A 19,327-nucleotide genomic window follows, 5' to 3' on the forward strand; every position below is an offset into this window, starting at 1 on the left:
CAATTATGGAGCCAATATTGATACATTATTATTAAAATCCATACTTTTTTCAGATTTCTTCATTTTTTTTTTAATGTCTTTTTTTTTTTTTTTTCCTGTTCCAGGACACCATATGACTCTCAAAGTGTAGGGTGTGTGACATTTCTCCTTAGGCTTGGGTGTGACAATTTCATCAGATTTTCCACGTTCTTGATGACCTTGATAGTCATTAGATAATTTCGAGGAGCACTGGTCAGGTATTTTGTAGTATGCTCCTTAACTGGGATGAGTCTGACTGGGAGAAATGTGTTCCGGAAAGGAAGACAACAGAGGTCAAGTGCCATTCAAGGGCACATCATATCAAGGGGATATACTGTCAATCTGACTTATCACTGTTGACGTTGACTTTGAGCACACGGTGAGGTTGTACTTATTTTTTTTTAAACATTTTTATTTATTTATTTTTGAGACAGAGAGAGACAGAGCATGAATGGGGGAGGGGCAGAGAGAGAGGGAGACACAGAATCGGAAACAGGCTCCAGGCTCCGAGCCATCAGCCCAGAGCCCGACGCGGGGCTCGAACTCACGGACCGCGAGATCGTGACCTGAGCTGAAGTCGGACGCTCAACCGACTGAGCCACCCAGGCGCCCCGAGGTTGTACTTATTTTTCATCAGGGAATATATGCACCTGATACGAAATTTGAAACATACACATTTAAAAGTCTCCTTCTCACCCTGTCCCTGCTCCCAAAACACACACGGGTTGCCTTAGTGAAAGAACCACCTCCAATCCCTGAACCGTGTGACTATGTTACTTTACGTGACTAAAAGGATTTTTGCAGACGTTATTAAATTAAGGATGTTGAGCTGGGGAAATCGTGCTAGAGTATCAGGATGCTTCTTGTGCAGTTATTCCCAGGTTTTTTGTTCCACTGTGTTGCTAAAATTTCTTAAGTGCACTCAGAACTCTTCCAGAGCTGTTTTTGTTCATGGATTGCTGTCTAATTCTTTGTGAAGGGATGGAGGTTGGGGTCTCCTATGTCACCATTTTTGGGACATCACTCCATAAAATCGGAAATGTTTAGTATAACCCACTGATTTGGCTGCATTTCTCGTTAATTAAATGAATATTTTCTACTCAGTGTCCTCATCCACTTTGTATTTTCATCCTCCTACATGTGTTGATGTTAGTAAATGTCAAGGGACTCTCTAAATCTTGAAGAATTGCACTGCAAGAAGAATGTTAGTAACCCTCTGAATTACTTCCAGCCCTTCTTATTTCATGTAATTTTGGTTATTATGACTTAATGAGATGCAGTAGCAGGTTTATTTACCATTTGGATTTATTCATTTATGCAAATGCATTAAAATTTTCAAAGGGTTTATTTTATTTATTTATTTTTTTGCTTACAAGTTGATTAGACCTTATAATTTTAAAGAAAAAAATATCAGTGAATCTTTTCCTCTTGCGTTTGGTCCTTTAACTTTCAATGTTTCTAAACATGACATGTATCTAAACCCAGAGCGTGCACCTTGAAATATTTCCACTCTGGAAAGCCCATCAGCAGATCATAAATACCTTTAAAAGTTGGAATAAACAACTTTTAGTTTTCCTCTTTCCATAAAAACATAAATGGAGGTACAAATCAAATGATGAACTATTGGTCCCATATAATGTCAAATGGAAGAAAGGTGGTTGGGGACCAAATGACATTCCCTGCCTAGATTTATAACAATCTTTTCACAGGCCAATTCTACATACATTGTAAAACCACCTAATTTATGCCTGGGATAATCCTGGGATATAGATAATAGCATTATCTTAATTTCACAAATGATAATTCAGAGTCTTGGAAAGGTTGGTAAGGGTCATACAACTATTAAGTGACAAAACCAGATTGATGAACTCAATTCTTATAGACTTCGTCCAAAGCATATGCTTCAACCAGCATGCCATGCTACTTTGGTAAAAACTTCTAGTTCACTGGATATGTGGCCTTGAAGCAAAAGAGTGAGAAATTTCTTTAAAAATGATAATTCTTATTGTTGTTATTATTTTTACCATTGACATCCTCACCACCATCATCATCATCAAATATAACTTAAGGCTGCAGTTCTCTGTGTTCTTACATCTTTTTCAAAATGTACAGTTCTGGGGCATCTGGGTGGCTCAGCCGATTGAGCCTCCAACTTCAGCTTAGGTCATGATCTCCTGGTGTGTGAGTTCGAGCCCCATGTCAGGCTCTGAGCTGACAGCTCGGCGCCTGGAGCCTGCTTGGGATTCTGTGTCTCCCTCTCCCTCTCTCTGCTCCTCCCCTGCTTGTGCTTTCTCTCTCTCTCAAAAATAAATAAATTAACATTAAAAAACAGAACAAAAAACAAATGTACAGTTCTAATAAACTCATACAAACCAGATGTTTCAATACTAGCTTATTAGTTGTTTTGCTGTGTGACATAATTTAGTCATTAACTATTATGAAAATACTACTTTTAACCTCAGTTGCTATTCTCTTAATGAATAAGCACTTTTGGAGGCCATGATAGTTATTTTTTTAAGTTTATTTATTTATTTGGGGGGGGGGGGGCAGAGAGAGAGGGAGAGAGAGAGAATTCCAAGCAGGCTCCTCACTGTCAGCACAAAGCCCGACACAGGGCTCGAACCCACAAACTGTGAGATCATGACTTGAGCTGAAACCAAGAGTCGGGCACTCAACCACATGAGCCACCCAGACACCCCTGGAGGCCATGATAGTTTTAGGGGAGACTTTGATCTATTTAGAGATGGTACTTTAACTTTTCTTAAACAGTAGAACAAAATGTATTTTTATGGGCTCATCTCTGAGGTCCTGTGCACCCTCCCTCAGTGTTTCTGGTATTTATTACCTGACTGGAAACTTTATCTCGGTTTCAGAAGATGGCAATCTGAATTCGTATTCAAGACCTTCTCTTCCACTTAGCTCTTTACTGAATGTCCAAAGTAATAAGAAAAGCCCAGCCTATTGTAACAACTTTAAGAGGTTGTCAAATATTTCCGGGGTCTGTGGTATTCAAGGAGAAAGTGTACAGGCAGGGAGAAAGTGTTAACTATACCAAGAGAGGCCCCAGGGCCCATTAGCTTTCTGGCTGAGGGTGGAATGAAGGCCTTGAATCCCGTGGTGTTAGATGATCCCGGTCAGCTGATCATGGGGGATCCCATGATCCTCTCCTCAGAACCCCTTCCTCAGGTTTGATGGTTGGCTAGAACAGCTCATAGAACTCAGGAGAGCACTGTAGTTGCTAGTTGTGGTTTATTATAAAAGATACAACTCAGGAACAGCCATATGGAAGAGATGCATAGGGTGAAATATGGGAGAAGGGGAGTGGAGCTTCCACGCCTTCTCCAGGCACACTAACCTCTGGGCACTTCAATGTGTTCACCATCTTGGAAGCTCTCCAAACCCTTTCTATTAGTGGTATTTATGAAAGTCTTATTATGTAGACACGATTGGTTGAATCACTGGCCATTGGTAATTAACTCAGTCTCTAGCCCCTCTCCCGTCTGGTGAGGCTGGTGGATGGGACTGAACGTTCTAACCCTCTAATCCTGCCTTGGTCTTTCCGGTGCCCAGTACCAATCCTGAAGCTATTTAGGGGGCCTCAGCCACCAATTATCTTATTAACATACCAAAGACACTATTATCACTTGGAGACTGGAACTGGAAACAAAGACCAAATATTTACGTTTTATTGTATCACAAATGCCATACACACTCACCTATGGAAAATCCTGAGAAGCAAGAACTCTCTTCCTGAGGTGCCTTAAGGAGGGCCAGATTTATTAAACTTTTCTCTTCCGAGAAGAAACTCTTCTGATGTCTCTCGTCACGACCAGGGATTTCTGTGTCTATGTGCTAGCTCGAGCAGCCAGCTGTGGTTCTAAAAGTTTACTGGAGGGGTGCCTGGGTGGCTCGGTGGTTAAGCTTCTGACTTTGGCTCAGGTCATGATCTCACGGTGGCTCGGGAGCTCAAGCCCTATGTTGAGGCTCTCCTCTCTCTCTCTGCCCCAACCCCGCTTGCACTTTGTCCCTCTCTCACACACACAAAATAAATAAATAAGCTTAAAAAAATAAGTTGACTGGATTCACAAGTTAGGTTCTCTGGAAGCACATGCTGAGATAGAGCTTGGGTTGCAAGATCTTTAATTAAGGATTCACACCTATGTGATGCAGGAGGACGGTAGCCGGATTTGGCAGAGTTAGAAGTTAAACTGTGATCCCGAATTGATAAAGTCTTGACCAGCCCTTCTGGAGGCTCTGGATTAAATATTGGCCACTAGGGGTACCTTCCATGGAGTCAGAAGACTGGGACTTTATGGCTTCACCTGGATGCGTCACCACATAGAATCTTTCCTGGGAAATGTATGACCTTGTGGGAGGCAGGGTTCTGCACTTGAGCCAAACCCTAAAGGCATAGTTCAAAGGCCTGAGAGTCTAGGCCTCAAGACTTGAGAGCAGGGAGTGCTGAGGGCAGATGATTGATGTCACAGCTCAATCAGTCAGGCAGAGAGTAAATTCAACCTTTCTTTGTCTTTTTGTTGTATTCAAGGGATTGTATTCAGGGGACGGATTTTTTGTACTCAAGGGATTGGACGATGTCCACCCACGTTGGGGAGGGCCCTCTGCTTTACTCAGAGTACAAATTCAAATGCTGAGCTCTTGCAGAAACACCCTCACAGACACATGCAGGAATAATGTCTCACCCTTGGCCCAGTCAAATTGACACATAAAATTAACCCTTGGCCCCATGAAGTTGACACATAAAATTAACCATCACAGTGCCTCTCCCATGGTTCACGCTCTCTGATGGGCATTAACCTGTAAAACGAAAAATCTTTTTTTTTTCTCTTTCTAAGTTTATTTATTTATTTTGAGAGAGAGAGCAAGGGAGCAAGAGAGGGGCAGCGAGAGAGAAAGGGAGAGAGAGAGAATCCCAAGCAGGCTGTGCACCAGCAGCAGACGCGGGGCCCGAGTTCACGACCCAGGGACCATGACCTGAGCCAAAACCAAGAGTTGGACGCTTAACCGACTGAGCCACCCAGGTCCCCAAAATCTTTATACGTCTTTCTCCCTCCCTCCCACTTGTCCATCAGACCAAGACCTCCTTGCCCCCAGACTTTCAACTGTTTTCTTCTAGCTGGCCAGCTCTAAAACAAATTGCATCTTTCAGAGGGTACCGTGAAGGTCTAAAATGACCTAGCATTTACATGTCTGCCTCAGTCAACAGGTGCAGGCTGACCCAGTAAGTACCATGGTCTAGCTAGCTGTCTGCACCTGAGGTAGACTTAAAGTTAGAGGCTGTCAGCTGATTGCATCCCCCTCAGTTGGGCAGCAAGTCTTTCCTTGAAGAGGGACTTGGATGGCACATCTCGTTGTCTACCTAAGTCATCTAGCACATAACTGGGTCACATGGTAACTCACACTACACGGCATGGAAGAGCTGAGAATCTTTTGGTACTTTGTAAAGGAAAGAAATCAATCGCCTTAGAGATGGAAATTCTGCCATATACCCCTTGCCTAAACTTATGTTATTAGCTTCATGAGGAGAGCCACAAGAATTTCCCTTTACCCTTCTCATGAGGAATAAATTGGTAAGAGAGGCACCAGAATCTTTTATAAAGCTTCATACTGGTAGAAAAGAAACTGCTGGGGAAAAAAATGGCGTCATTTGCCCCCATGATGGCAAACCAAGACTTCGGTGTAGGCTCAACCTCTCCCAGAAATGTGACCTTCAAACAGTCAATCTGACTTCCTGATCAGCACTGGTGAGGTCATCTGCCTGCCAAGACCCCTGCCCTTCCCTTCTCCCTAAAAGAAGACAGTTCTGGCCTGAAACAATCTTTTCTTTTGCTAATAACTTTTTTGTTTCACCCTCCTTCTACCTATAAAAACCTTCCATTTTGTACAACCCTTCAGAGCCCCTGTCTGTTTACTAGAAGAGATGCTACCCGGCTCAGGAATTGTTGAATAAAGCCAATGAGACCTTCAAATTTTACTCGCTTGAGATTGTGTTCATTAGCACTGGGCATGTCCCTAGGACTGCTAGCAAGAGAGACTCCATGTGAAAAGCAGCTCCATGATTGCGATGGGGATGGAAGGAGCCAAGGTGCTGGGCCCAGATGACACCAGCAAACTGTCAGAAACAGAGCAGGATGGATACGATAATAAGCAGCAGGACCCCTGTGGGAATCATCACCAGATGTGGCCTGACATACAGACGCTTCTGGCTGTGGTTCATTAGCCATGGAGTTTCAGAGAACAAAATCAACACATGCCTTACTTACAAGCTAACTGATTTGTACAACTGGATCTTGTCAACAGGGGCCAAACTTGAACTAACACAAGAGGTGTATGAGCTTTGACCCGCTTCCCAAATCTGAGTTATTTTGTAGATCCAGAGTCCTACGGATGAAGGAATAAGCAGGCGTTGCTAAGGAAAGACACACATATATTGTGAGCTTTCTCCTCAGAGCCTTCCCCAAAGAATGTTTGGAGCTATTTATTGGGGTAACAGGACGGTGGGAAAAGGTGACAGTCAGAAATTTCAAGCCTGAATGGACACTGGCATGAAGCTAATTCTAGTTTCCGGGGACCTAGAATATAATTATAATTTACTAGTGATTGGAGCTTATAGGGGTCAGGTGATAAAGATAGTTCTGCACAACCTCTATATCCTGATTACGTCCAACGGGACTCTGAATGCACAGTACCTGCGTGTGCAATGCATAATCCACTTTTATTATAAATTCATACGCATTTGGGGCTCTATTTTGGGCTCTCTATTATCCTAAATTCGATCTATTTTGACAAGATCACTATACTGCTCTATCCACTCTTATTAAATGTTTAGTATCTACTGCGACTAGCTCTTCTGTTTCCATACTCATTTCAGCTTTGTCCCCATCCCCACCCCAGCTCTATGTTCACATCTTAATTTTCTTAATCGGCTTGCAAAATTTTTAAAAAGGCACATAGTCATTTTCATTGGGATGAAATCGTCTTTATAGATTAATTTAAGGACGTTGACAACCTTACAATATGGAGTCTTCCTAACCAAGGACCAGGTTTGTCTTTCCGCCTTACGTAACTATGGTTTTTTTTTTTTTTATATATGAAATTTATTGTCAAATTGGTTTCCATACAACACCCAGTGCTCATCCCAAAAGGTGCCCTCCTCAATACCCATCACCCACCCTCTCCTCCCTCCCACCCCCCATCAACCCTCAGTTTGCTCTCAGTTCTCAACAGTCTCTTATGCTTTGGCTCTCTCCCACTCTAACCTCTTTTTTTTTTTTTTTCCTTCCCCTCCCCCATGGGTTCCTGTTAAGTTTCTCAGGATCCACATAAGAGTGAAACCATATGGTATCTGTCTTTCTCTGTATGGCTTATTTCACTTAGCATCACACTCTCCAGTTCCATCCACGTTGCTACAAAAGGCCATATTTCATTTTTTCTCATTGCCACGTAGTATTCCATAGTGTATATAAACCACAATTTCTTTATCCATTCATCAGTTGATGGACATTTAGGCTCTTTCCATAATTTGGCTATTGTTGAGAGTGCTGCTATGAACATTGGGGTACAAGTGCCCCTATGCATCAGTACTCCTGTGTCCCTTGGATGAATTTATCCAACGTAACTATGGTTTATGTCTCTCGGTGGGGTTCTAAAGTTTTCTCTGAAATGATCCTGCATGTTTCTGTAAAGCTCATTTCTGGTTGTTTTGCCCGCTTACTGCTATTGCAAGTGGTATGTTACGTCATTTATATTTTCTGATTATTGTTTGTACGTGAGGCACCTATTTATGTACATTGACTTTATAATTAGACACATACGGAAATTATTTTTAGTGACTTTTCTGTTCATTATGTTGACTTTGTTAGCTGCAACCTTATACGATATTCAGATAATGCTGATGCTGATACTGTCTCATCATTTCTCATATTTATTCTTTTTATTTCATTGGCGTATATAATTACATCGTCTGGTTCTTTCAGAACAATGTTAAATGACAGCGGTGCTAGAGACATCACTAATAACAATGACATTTCTTTCAGGAGTATGTCTTTTGTAAGACACTATTCTAAGTGCTTTACTGGATTAGTTGAGTCAATCCTCAGAACACTCTTCTAAGAACTCTAACGAGACAGTCGGACTTCAGAGACCATCCATTTTGGCGCAAACAATATTCCCTCTTAGTAATTACTGAAATCAATGCATCTATTTTTTTTTTTCAAATCCAGACCCCTGAGTCCCTAAGGCCTCTGATCTTTTTTTCATGAATATAATTTATTGTCAAGTTGGCTTACATACAACACCGAGCGCTCATGCCAAACAGTGCCCCCCTTGGTGGGTGATGGGCATTGAAATCAGTGCATCTAATGTAGAGCCTCAAAGTGTAATCTATGGACCAGCTACATCAGTATTACCTGGGGTACTAAAAAATGCAGATTCCTGGGTGTCTCCTCCATACATACACTCTCAAATACCAGAAATGCGGCGTAAAATCCTTCGTTCATTAATCTTTTCAGCTGATTTTTATGAACATTAAGTTTCGAGAGCCCTTATTCCGGTATTTCTCTTCCAAAACAAATGGGGGTGGTGTTCTGAGTTGCATCTTACAGTTTTTAAAAAATGATTATTCCTCTAGGAATGTATCCATCGATTCCAATTTCATTAAAAGCTTATATAAATGTTTTCCAAATTTTAGTAAGTGCCTGATTTTGTTATTTGTTTTCCCTTCTTTGACTTATTAGTATAGTAAATTACATAAATAAATATAGTAAATTATGTATATAAATTTCCTAACTTTGAGGCTTGCCATAGATGTTTGGCGGTAACACGCATGTCCTCAATAATATCTTTCTCCCAATATTTTCTTCCAGGATTTTTTTCTTTTTCTTTGGTTTTCTCTAACTTGAATGTGATATGACTAGTTGTAGGTTTTTTTTTTTTTAATTTATTTGCTTGTTTGTTTTATATCTTTCCTGACTGATCTGAGCTTCCTGGATGTGCGGTTGGTGCCTGTAATTAATTTTGCAAAGTTTTCATCCAGCTTTACTTCAAATATGTTTTCTGTCCTAGTCTCTTTATTCCCCTTCTGGTGTTCCATTTATGCATATTTTACACCCTTTGGAATTTTCCCACATTTCTTAGATGCTCCGTTCTGGTTTCGTTCGTTCTTTTTTGCTGCTTCGCATTACAGTTTGGGAGGTTTCTATCGGCCTACCTTTAAACTCACCGCCTCTTTCCTTGGCCATTGTCAAGTCTACTGATGAGCCCATCGGGGCATTTCTCACTCTTATCACAGTGTTTTTGGTTTCTAGCATTGCCTTTTGATTGTATCTTAGAGTTTCCATTTCTCTGCTCACATTACCCATCTGTTCTTGCACAGCATCCCCTTTTTTCACTAAAAGCCTTCGTATATTAATCACAGTTATTTCAAGTTTGCCATCTGATAATAACAAACTTTGTGCCATATCTGCCTCTGATGGTTGCTTCGTCTCTTCAGACTGTGTTTGTATTTCTTTCTTTCTTTCTTTCTTTCTTTATTTATTTATTTATTGGCATGTGTTGCAATTTTTAGTGAAATGTTGGACATGATACATTAGGTAATGAGGACTGAAGTAAATGGGCCTTTGGTGTGAACTTTTATATTTATCTGGCTGGGAGTTAGCCTGTGTTTAATGTCTGCTATAGATATAAGTGACAGAGACTTCCGTGTCCTCTCACATACTTGTTTTGCTCTCCTCTCTGGACTTTGGGCTTCCCTAACCACTCTTCCTCGGCTCTTTCAGCTGCCATCTTGGGCTGTTATGCTGGAGGCTCCAGGCCCCGGGGGCCCCAGTTAGGTGTGGGGAAGAGGGACATTCTATAATCTTTTCATTATATCTCAACTTATCGACTGGCCTGTGTCTCTGCGCTGTGACCTTTACAAGTATTTCTCCAGGCGATGGGGCGCCTGAGTGGCTCAGTCACTTAAGCATCAGACTCTGTGTTTCAGCTCGGGTCATGGTCTCATAGTTCATGAGTTCAAGTGCCACTTTGCTGCAATTATAGCGCGGAGCCTGCTTGGGATTCTCTCTCTCTCTCTCTCTCTCTCTCTCTCTCTCAAAATAAATAAAGTTTAAAAAAAAAAAAAGAATTTTCCAGGCAAGTAGATTGTTTCTCTCTCTGTTTGCTTCTCCATTCCCTGGTAACAGCATTTCCAGTTATTTCCTTGAGATTCTGACCCGTCTTACGACGTTTCTTTTCTCCCTCTAGGTTCAAGCTCCTTCGGTGAAGTGATTTTTCGCGGAGAGATGGCTTTTGCTATGGAAAAGACTATGGACACATTTCACAGTGATCACTCTTTCTCTCTCCAAGCCAGAGCCAAAAGGGGCTCTCTCTCAGACCCTTATCACGAGACACTGGTGGAGTTCCTGTAGCCTATGAAGCATGAGGGCATGCCCTTAAGATGGCGGCCCCCAGAAATTTCTCACTCTCATTCTGGCCCACACTCGGCTTCCAGCAATTTTTCAAAAGTACCGTTTCAGTGTTTTTGCAGCTTATGGATTTCAGTGGCTTCTTCTCCAGGTAAGTAAATCTTGACTCCTGTCTCTTGCTGGATATTCCTGCCTTTCTAGACTTTGCAGTGACATCTTGTCTCCAGGTTTCAAATCTCTGGTTTTCTCTAAAAGTCATGGATTTTATGTTTATCCAGGTTTTTTTTCACTGTAATCACACGAGGTGACAACTCTTAAGCACTTTACATGTCAGAACTAAAACTGGAAGTCCTGGAACTTTCACTTTTTCCGCTCCCAATATTTTTCCAAGTGCTGCCTGCTTTTTCTGAAAGGAACTGTTCCTTTGAGAAGTGCTCAGTTACAATCTTCGTGGGTGATTTGATTTTATCCCCCGGATAAGCCGTTTAGATTTCCTTTATTTTCCTTTAGTATTCTTGGTTACTATAAATATAAATGCAGTTGGCCAATTATAAAAACAGCTTGCTTCATAGGCTAATTAACCCACAGTTTGAAAAATGAAGTCGTTTGCGAATATAAATCGAAACCCTATACAACCTGATAGAAGAACATCATCACATTCACCTGTAACATGGAACGTGATGGAAAGTGGCCAGTTGTTCTGAGCATTCGTATCCTAGGTTATTCTCACTGCCCAGAACCACAAGGCAAGAATTCTCTCCACCCCCACCCCCAAACTCTCATCTCTTCTTTGTCTACTTTCTAGTATAGTTTCATTAAGAAACTACTTTGATAAAAAATTCTATTAATCCGAAGACTTTATTACTCTGCTAAATCAATTGAAACAGTATTCAAGTTAATAGCAACCAGGTGCGCTTAAAAATTAGCAAAATGAAGCATTAATCCAGTTGCTTAGATTTTCATAGTCATTTTTGGCTTAATAAATCTTAACTTTGGTGATCTTTGCACATTTGATACTCTATAAAATGCTACTATACAATTACCTAGCATCGGCTCCCAACACATCAGCACCTAAATGTTGGGAAACAATACACTATGATCACTACTGGCAGAGTCAGCCGGACCAGAGTTGAAACACAGCTCTAACACGTGGTAAATAAAGACGAGTACTTTTCATCAATGTACTTCATTGTCATGAATATTTATATGTATATTTAATATTTAAGGTGCCAAGTACACAGTAGATTATCAATAAATGGATTGGTAGGCAGGATTTCTAAAATGGCCCTCTGAAGGGCCACCTGGGTGGCTCAGTTGGATACAGGTCCGACTTCGACTCAGGTCATGATCCCATGGTTCATGAGTTCGAGCCCCACATTTGGCTCTGTGCTGACGGCTCAGCCTGGAGCTCTGAGCCTCCACAGCCTGGAGCCTCTGAGCTTGGAGCCTGCTTTGGATTCTGTGTCTCCCTCTCTCTCTCCCTGCCCCTCCTCCGCTCACGCTCTGTCTCTGTCTCTGAAAAATAAATAAACATTGAAAAAAAATTTTTTTAGAAAAAAATTTTTTGCCCTCAGAAGATACTCCCCCATAACGTAACTTATGAATGTGACGAGGTTTTACTGTATTACGTTATGTGGCACAGTTGACTTTCAACTAGGGATTTACTTCAGTGGACTTGATCTAGTCACGCGGATGCTTAAAAGTGAGGGTTTTCTCTGGTGGTAAAATGGAAAACCAGAAATATTTAAAGCCCAAGGGGAATTCAAAGCACAGTTGCTGACAAAGGATAAAAGAGGCCAACAGCGTGAACATACTAAGTGCCACTGTTTTGTACTCTTTAAAATGGTTAAAATGGTGAACTTCATGTTATATGTGTTTTATTGCAATAAAAACTTGGAAGATAACTAGACATGCAACAAAGTAAGAAAACGTGACCCATTATGGGAGGGGGCAGTCACCTGAAACGTCCCCTGTGGTAGCCTGTAAGATTGAATTAGAAGATGGAGACTATAAAACACCTGTTATCAGGACACAAAGAAATGGAAACACATTCCATGCTCACGGATTTGGTCGAACAAATATTGTGAAAATGTCTATATGACCCAAAGCAATCTATACATAAAATGCAATCCATATCAAAATACCAATGGCATTTTTCGCAGAGCTAAAACAAACAATTTTAAAATTTGTATAGAACCACAAAAGACCCCGAGGACCCGAAGTAACCTTGAAAAAGAAAAGCAAAGCTGGAGGCATCACAAGCCCAAACTTCATGTTATACTACAAAGCTGTAGTGATCAAAACAGTCTGGTGCTGCAACAAAATTGACATGTTGATCAATGGAACAAAATAGAAAACCCAGAAGAAAAATCATCATTATATGGTTGATTCATCTTTGACAAAGCAAGAAAGAATATCTGATGGGAAAAAGACTGTCTCTTCAACAAATGGTTTGGGGAAAACTGGACAGCAACATGCAAAAGAATGAAACCGGACAACTCTCTTATACCACACACAAAAATCAATTCCAAATGGATTAAAGACCTAAATTTGAGTCACGAAACCTTTAAAATCCTGGAGGAGAACACAGGCAGTAACCTCTTTGACATCAGGCTTAGCAACTTCTTACTAATTATGTCTCCTGAAGCAAGGGAAACAGTAAAAATAAACTATTGGGACTTCATCAAAATAAAAAGCTTCTGCACAGCAAAGGAAACAACAAAAATGAAAGGCAACCTACAGAAAGGGGGAAGATATTTGCAAATGACATATCTGATAAAGGGTTAGTATCCAAAAGATATAAAGAACCTATAAAACTCAACATCCAAAACAACAAATAATCCAATTAAAAAATGGGCAGAAGACATGAATAGACATTTTTCCAAAGAAGACATCCAGATGGCCAAGAGACACATGAAAAGATGTTCAAACTCACTTATCATCAGGGAAATGCAAATCAAAACTACAATGAGATGTCTCCTCACACCTGTCAGCTAAAATTGACAACACAAGAAATAACAGATGTTGGGGAGGATGCAGAGAAAGGGGAACCCTCCTACACTGCTGGTGGGAATGCAAACTGGTGCAGCCACTCTGGAAAACAGTATGGAGGTGCCTCAAAAAGTTAAAAATGGAACTACTCTATGACCCAGAAATTGCACTATTAGGTATTTATTTACAAAGAATACAAAAATACTGGGGCGCCTGGGTGGCTCAGTTGGTTAAACATCCACCTCTTGATTTCAGCTCAGCTCATGATCTCACATTTCTCTCACATCCCAAGCACGGAGTCAGCTTGGGATTCTCTCTCTCCCTCTCTCTCTGTCCCTACACCTCTCTGTCTCTCTCTTTCTCTCAAAATAAACTTTAAAAAAAAAAGAATACAAAAATACTAATTCAAAAAGGTACATGCACCTCAATGTTTACAGCAGCATTGTCTACAATAGCCAAATTATGGAAACAGCCCAATTGTCCATTGGTTAACAAATGGATAAAGGAGATGTGGTGTGTATGTGTGTATATATATATATATATATATATATATATATATACACACACACAATGAATATTACTCAGCCATCAAAAGGAATGAAATCTTGCCATTTGCAACGACATGGATGGAACTAGAGAGTATTTTGCTAAGCAAGATAAGTCATTCTGAGAAACACAAATACCATATGACTTCATTCCTATGTGGAATTTAGGAAGCAAAACAAATGAACAGAGGAGGGACACAAAGAGAGACAGGCAAAACAAGAAACAGACTCAACTATCGAGAAAAAACTGTTGGTTACCAAAGGGAAGAAGGGTGGGGGGATGGGTCAAATAGGTGATGGGGATTAAGGAATGCACTTCTGACGGGCACTGGGTGTTGTCTGTAAGTGTGGAATCACAATACTGTAGACCTGACCCTAATCTTACACTGTATGTTAAATCGCTGGAATGTAAATAAAAACTTAAAAAAATGAAAACATCTGTTATAAATATGCACCAGTGCTTAAAGAAAAAGATAAACGTAATGAGAAAATACATGGGGAATCTCAGCAGGAAAATGAGCGCTATAAAAAAAAGAATAAATGGGGGCACCTCGGTGGCTCAGGTGGCTAAGTGTATGGCTCCTGATTTCAGCTCAGGTCACGATCTCACGTTTGGTGAGTTTGAGCCCTGCATGGGGCTCTGTGCTGACAGTGTGGAGCCTGCTTGGGATTCTCTGTCTCCCTCTCTCTCTGCCCTTCCCCCTCTCTGTCTCTCAAAAACAAATAAATAAACATTTTAAAAAAAAGAATGAATGGAAATTCAAGAACTGGAAATTTGCATATCTGAAATAAAATGAAAGCACTGCATAGGCTTAATAGCGGCATGAAGATGCTAGAAGAAAGGGGCTGTGGAAAAGGAAGATAAATCAATAAAAATTTAAGAATCTGAAGAACCGAGAAAAAATGGAAAACAAAGGCAGGAGAACCTCAGTGATTTGTCGGATAATAATCTCCTAACATATGGAGACAGAGAGAGAGAGAGAGAGAGAGAGAGAGAGAGAGAGAGGGAAGATAGGTCAGGGAAAAAAAATGTCTGAAAAAAATAGTGGCTGAAACTTTCCCATATCGGTTGATAAACATCAAACTACATGTGTAAAAAAATTCAGGGAACACAAGCTGGATAAATACAAAGAAAACTACACTTAGGCACATCTTTGTTAAACTGTGTAACATGAATGACAAGTAGAAAATATTCAAAGCAGCAAGAGAAACGTGACAAATTACATACAGAGGAACAATGGTGTGAATATCAGCTGCGTTCTCATCAGAAATAATGGAGGCCCTAAGAAAATTACAAATGTTTAACGAGCCAAGAGAAAACAAAATCCAACCCACAATTCTGTATCCAGTGAAAATAGCTTTGGAAAATGAGGGTCAAGAACACATTTTAAGAAAAGTAAAATTTGAAAGAATTTGTCACCGGAACACCTGTCCTACAAGAAATATTGAAGAATCTTCTTCAGACACAAGGGGAATGGGATCAGATTGGAATAGCATTGGCCTGGTTAAATATATAGACACATATAAACATAGGATCATAGGAACACACACACACACACACACACACACACACACAGGAAAATAGAAAACATAGAAAATTGGTAGATTGGATGCCAACTGTACCAGACAGACCATATGGTGGTAGCCTCTCATGATTCTCACCTGCTGGTGTCCATCCCTTTTAGAATCCCCTCCACTTGACTGTGGGTAGGATGTATGACTTGATGCTAACCAATACAATGTGGTAAAGGTGAAGGAATGTCAATCTCATGATTATATTATAGAAGAGTCCATCATAGCAGCCTGGACAAAAAAACTTCTCCTTGTTAACCTGTTAGAGAAGCCTCCAGATGTAGCAACGAAAAATGTCTCTAGACATTGCCCAATGTCCCTCAGGGGCAAAGTCACCAGCCAATTGAAAACCACTGCAGTAAATGCTTCTAATAGAATTGGAAAAGATTTAAAGTCATTGATTTAAACTTTCACCTTATGAAAGTAGAGAAAGAAAAGCAAGTCAAAACCGAAGTATATAAAAAGCAGTAAATTATTAAGCATAAATCAGTGAAATAGAAAAGTAGGTAAAATTAACGCACACTTCATTCTTTGAAAAGTTACCAGAATACTTACCCCCTGATAATATTGGCCAACAATGGTAGAGAGGAAACACTAATTACAAATATCAGAATTGAAGGAGGGAGCATCACCATCAAATCTATATACGTTAAAATGACGATAAGGAGATTTTATGCACAGCTCTACACCAATAAATTTAGCAATGATATGAAGTGAACAAAGACCTTGGAAAACACAATTTACCAGAACTGACTCAAGATGAAAGAGAAAATCCAAACAATGCTGTATCTAATAGAGAGATTGAATTCACTACTGAAAATCTTCTCGGGAAAAAACAACTCCAGGTCCAGATGATTTTAATGGTGAACATCGTAAGACACAGAATATGGAAATAACATCAGTCTTACCCAGATATTTCTGAAGACAGAATAATTAATACATCTCAACTTGTTTTATGAGGACACCATAATCCTGGTACCCAAATCTGATAAACATGTCAGGAAAAGAAAATTACGACCCATATCTTTCATGAGCATAAATGCAAAGATCCTTAATAAAATACTATCAGATTTAAACTGATAATATTTCATGTCCATGGGACTTGTCCCATGAGTACAATTTTGGTTATATTGGAAAAGCAGGCATTGTAATTCCCCACACCGGCGGAACATAGGAGGGAAACCATATCGTTATCTCAAAAGATGAGGAAAAGAATTTGAAAAAATTCAACAACAATTTGTGATAAAAACTCCACAAACTATAAACTTAAGGGAACCTCGTTTTTCCTGCTAAAGGGCACTTATAGAAATTGTAGTGCTAGCTTTACACATCATGACTAACATTTGACACTTTCCCCCCGAGATCAAGGACAAAGCAAAAATGTCTGCTCTCACCGATTTTGTTCAGCATTTTGGTGGCTATCCTAGCCAATGCAATATACCAAGCAATGGAATGGGAAGGAGTCCAGATTGAAAAGGAAGAAATTCATTTGCTTTTACTCATAGATAAAATTATCGATTGCGTATAAAAGCCTGAGAGATCTACCAAAAAGTAAAACGAATAACTGAATATATTACAGTTGCAGGATAGGAGTTCAATGCACAAATATTTATATTTTGTATTCTAACAGAAGACAATTGAGAAACAAACTATACTAACCCCTAGCACTTATAATAGTATGAAATAAAAAAAGATCAAGTACTTAGCACTAAACTAGTAGAAGGCATTGAAGCCCTAGCTCGAAAACCACAGAACATTGCTGAGAAAGTGCAGAATCAGATAAAGGTAGAGGCAAATCCCATTCAAGATTTGGAAGATTCAGGGGCGCCTGGGTGGCTCAGTCAGCTATGTGTCTGACTTCTGTTCAGGTCACGATCTCACGGTTCGTGAGTTCGAGCCCCACATCAGCCTCTCCGCTGTCAGTGCAGAAAATCAATCAGAGTACTTGAAGACATACTTCGCTAAAAATGATATGTAAATTGGCAATAAGTTCATGAAAAGTTGCTCAACATCATTAGTCATCAGGGAATGCATATTCAAAATGTAATGAGATACCACCTCACACTCACTAGAATGGCTAAAATGAAAAAGACTGACGACTCTGAATGTTGGCAAGGAAGGGAAGCATCCACATGTTTCCTACGTTGCTGGTGGGAATGCAGAATGTTACAGTCACTTAGGGAAACGGGCATTTCCCCACAAAGTTAAATGTGCACTGTATACATGATCCTAGAACTCCTCATCATGGTATGTCTCCCAGAGAAATGAAAATATCTGTCCACAAAGACACTTAGAAGTATGACTTACAGAAGCTCTATTCATAATATTCAAAAGCTGAAAAAAAAAAACCCAACAAATGTCTATCAACAGGAAAATAGATGAACAAATTGGTGTATATTCACATAATGACAAAATACTCAGCGACACAGAAAAAGTTAACCACTGATACGTACCACGTCCGGATAAATCTTGAGGATACCTTGAGTATAGAAGTTGACAATAGTGTTTATATGGCGTGAATGTTTTTGCGGACTTCAAAAACAGGGAACACTAGTCTACAGTCATAGAAATCAGAACAGAGATTTTATATGAAAATATCTATATGGGGAGTGAGTTGGCTAGATTTGGGCATTAGGAAACTTTCCAGGGCGATGGAAATATTTTATAAGTTAATCAGGCTTTGCTTGCATGGGTGTATACGAGGGTGCAGTGGTGTTGGCCCTTGTTAGCTGTAGAGAACCGATTATAGTAGATCTCCCTTATCCACAGTTTTGCTCTCTGCCCTCTGTTTCCCCACGGTCAGTGGTGCTCTGGAAGCAGGTGATCTTTCTTCTGATGAAGCATCAGAAGCCTAACGTTGCATCGCAAAATCCTCACTGCGTCTCATCACGTAGGCGTTTTATCATCTCCCGTCATCACAGGAAGAAGGGTGAGTACATTACAATGAGATATTTGTAACTTTCAATACAGTGTATTGTTACAATCGTTCTATTTTGTTGTTGTTGTTAATCTCTTCCTGTGACCAATTTATAAATTAAACTTTACCACAGGTATGCGTGTATAGGAAAAAACATAGTCTATGTAGGGTTCCGTACTATGTGCTGTCTCAGACATCCACTGGCGCTTGGGGGAGTCTTGGAACAGATACCCTGTGAATAAGGGGAGACCGTGTGCATTTTTCCCATCTCTCCTTTCAATGTTACCATGTCAAGTGGCTTGAAGTAGGCCATTGGTACGAGTATTGTCACCACGGAAATCAGCAAATGCTACGTCTTGTGGATTAAAAAACAAAAAACAAAAAACTGTGTTTTTCAGCACATCACTGGGTTGTATACAGTGGTAAAGCTGTTTATTGAATTGTTCACTTAAGATTTCTGATCTTGAATATACACTGTTTACCAACTCAAAAATTTCAAACTGTCCTAAATTCTTTCCACCTTACATGGACAAATGATATCTCTGCCTTTCAGTTCTTACATAAGTTTATTTTGGGCCAAATATCAGGTTTATATTCAAACCAGGATTGTGCTTTGTTCAAGTACAAGAAGTATGAGGCTCGTTTTAAATTACCTTTTCCTCCTCTTTAGACATAACTGCACACATACCCGACTTTCGGGCTCTTTCGGGTTGATCAGGGCCGTGACTAAAGCCCTTTCTCTTTTCTCCTTCAATTATCTGTATTCCCATCCTTTTTTTTTTTCTTAAGAAATAGGTGTTTTATCTCTAAACTGATATAGAAAACACCTTCTTTGCAAGATATTAATTTATTGTAATGGGTGA

Source organism: Herpailurus yagouaroundi, unplaced genomic scaffold (assembly GCF_014898765.1).
Source record: "Herpailurus yagouaroundi ecotype Mexico unplaced genomic scaffold, PumYag 67702, whole genome shotgun sequence".
Taxonomy (NCBI): Eukaryota; Metazoa; Chordata; class Mammalia; order Carnivora; family Felidae; genus Herpailurus; species Herpailurus yagouaroundi.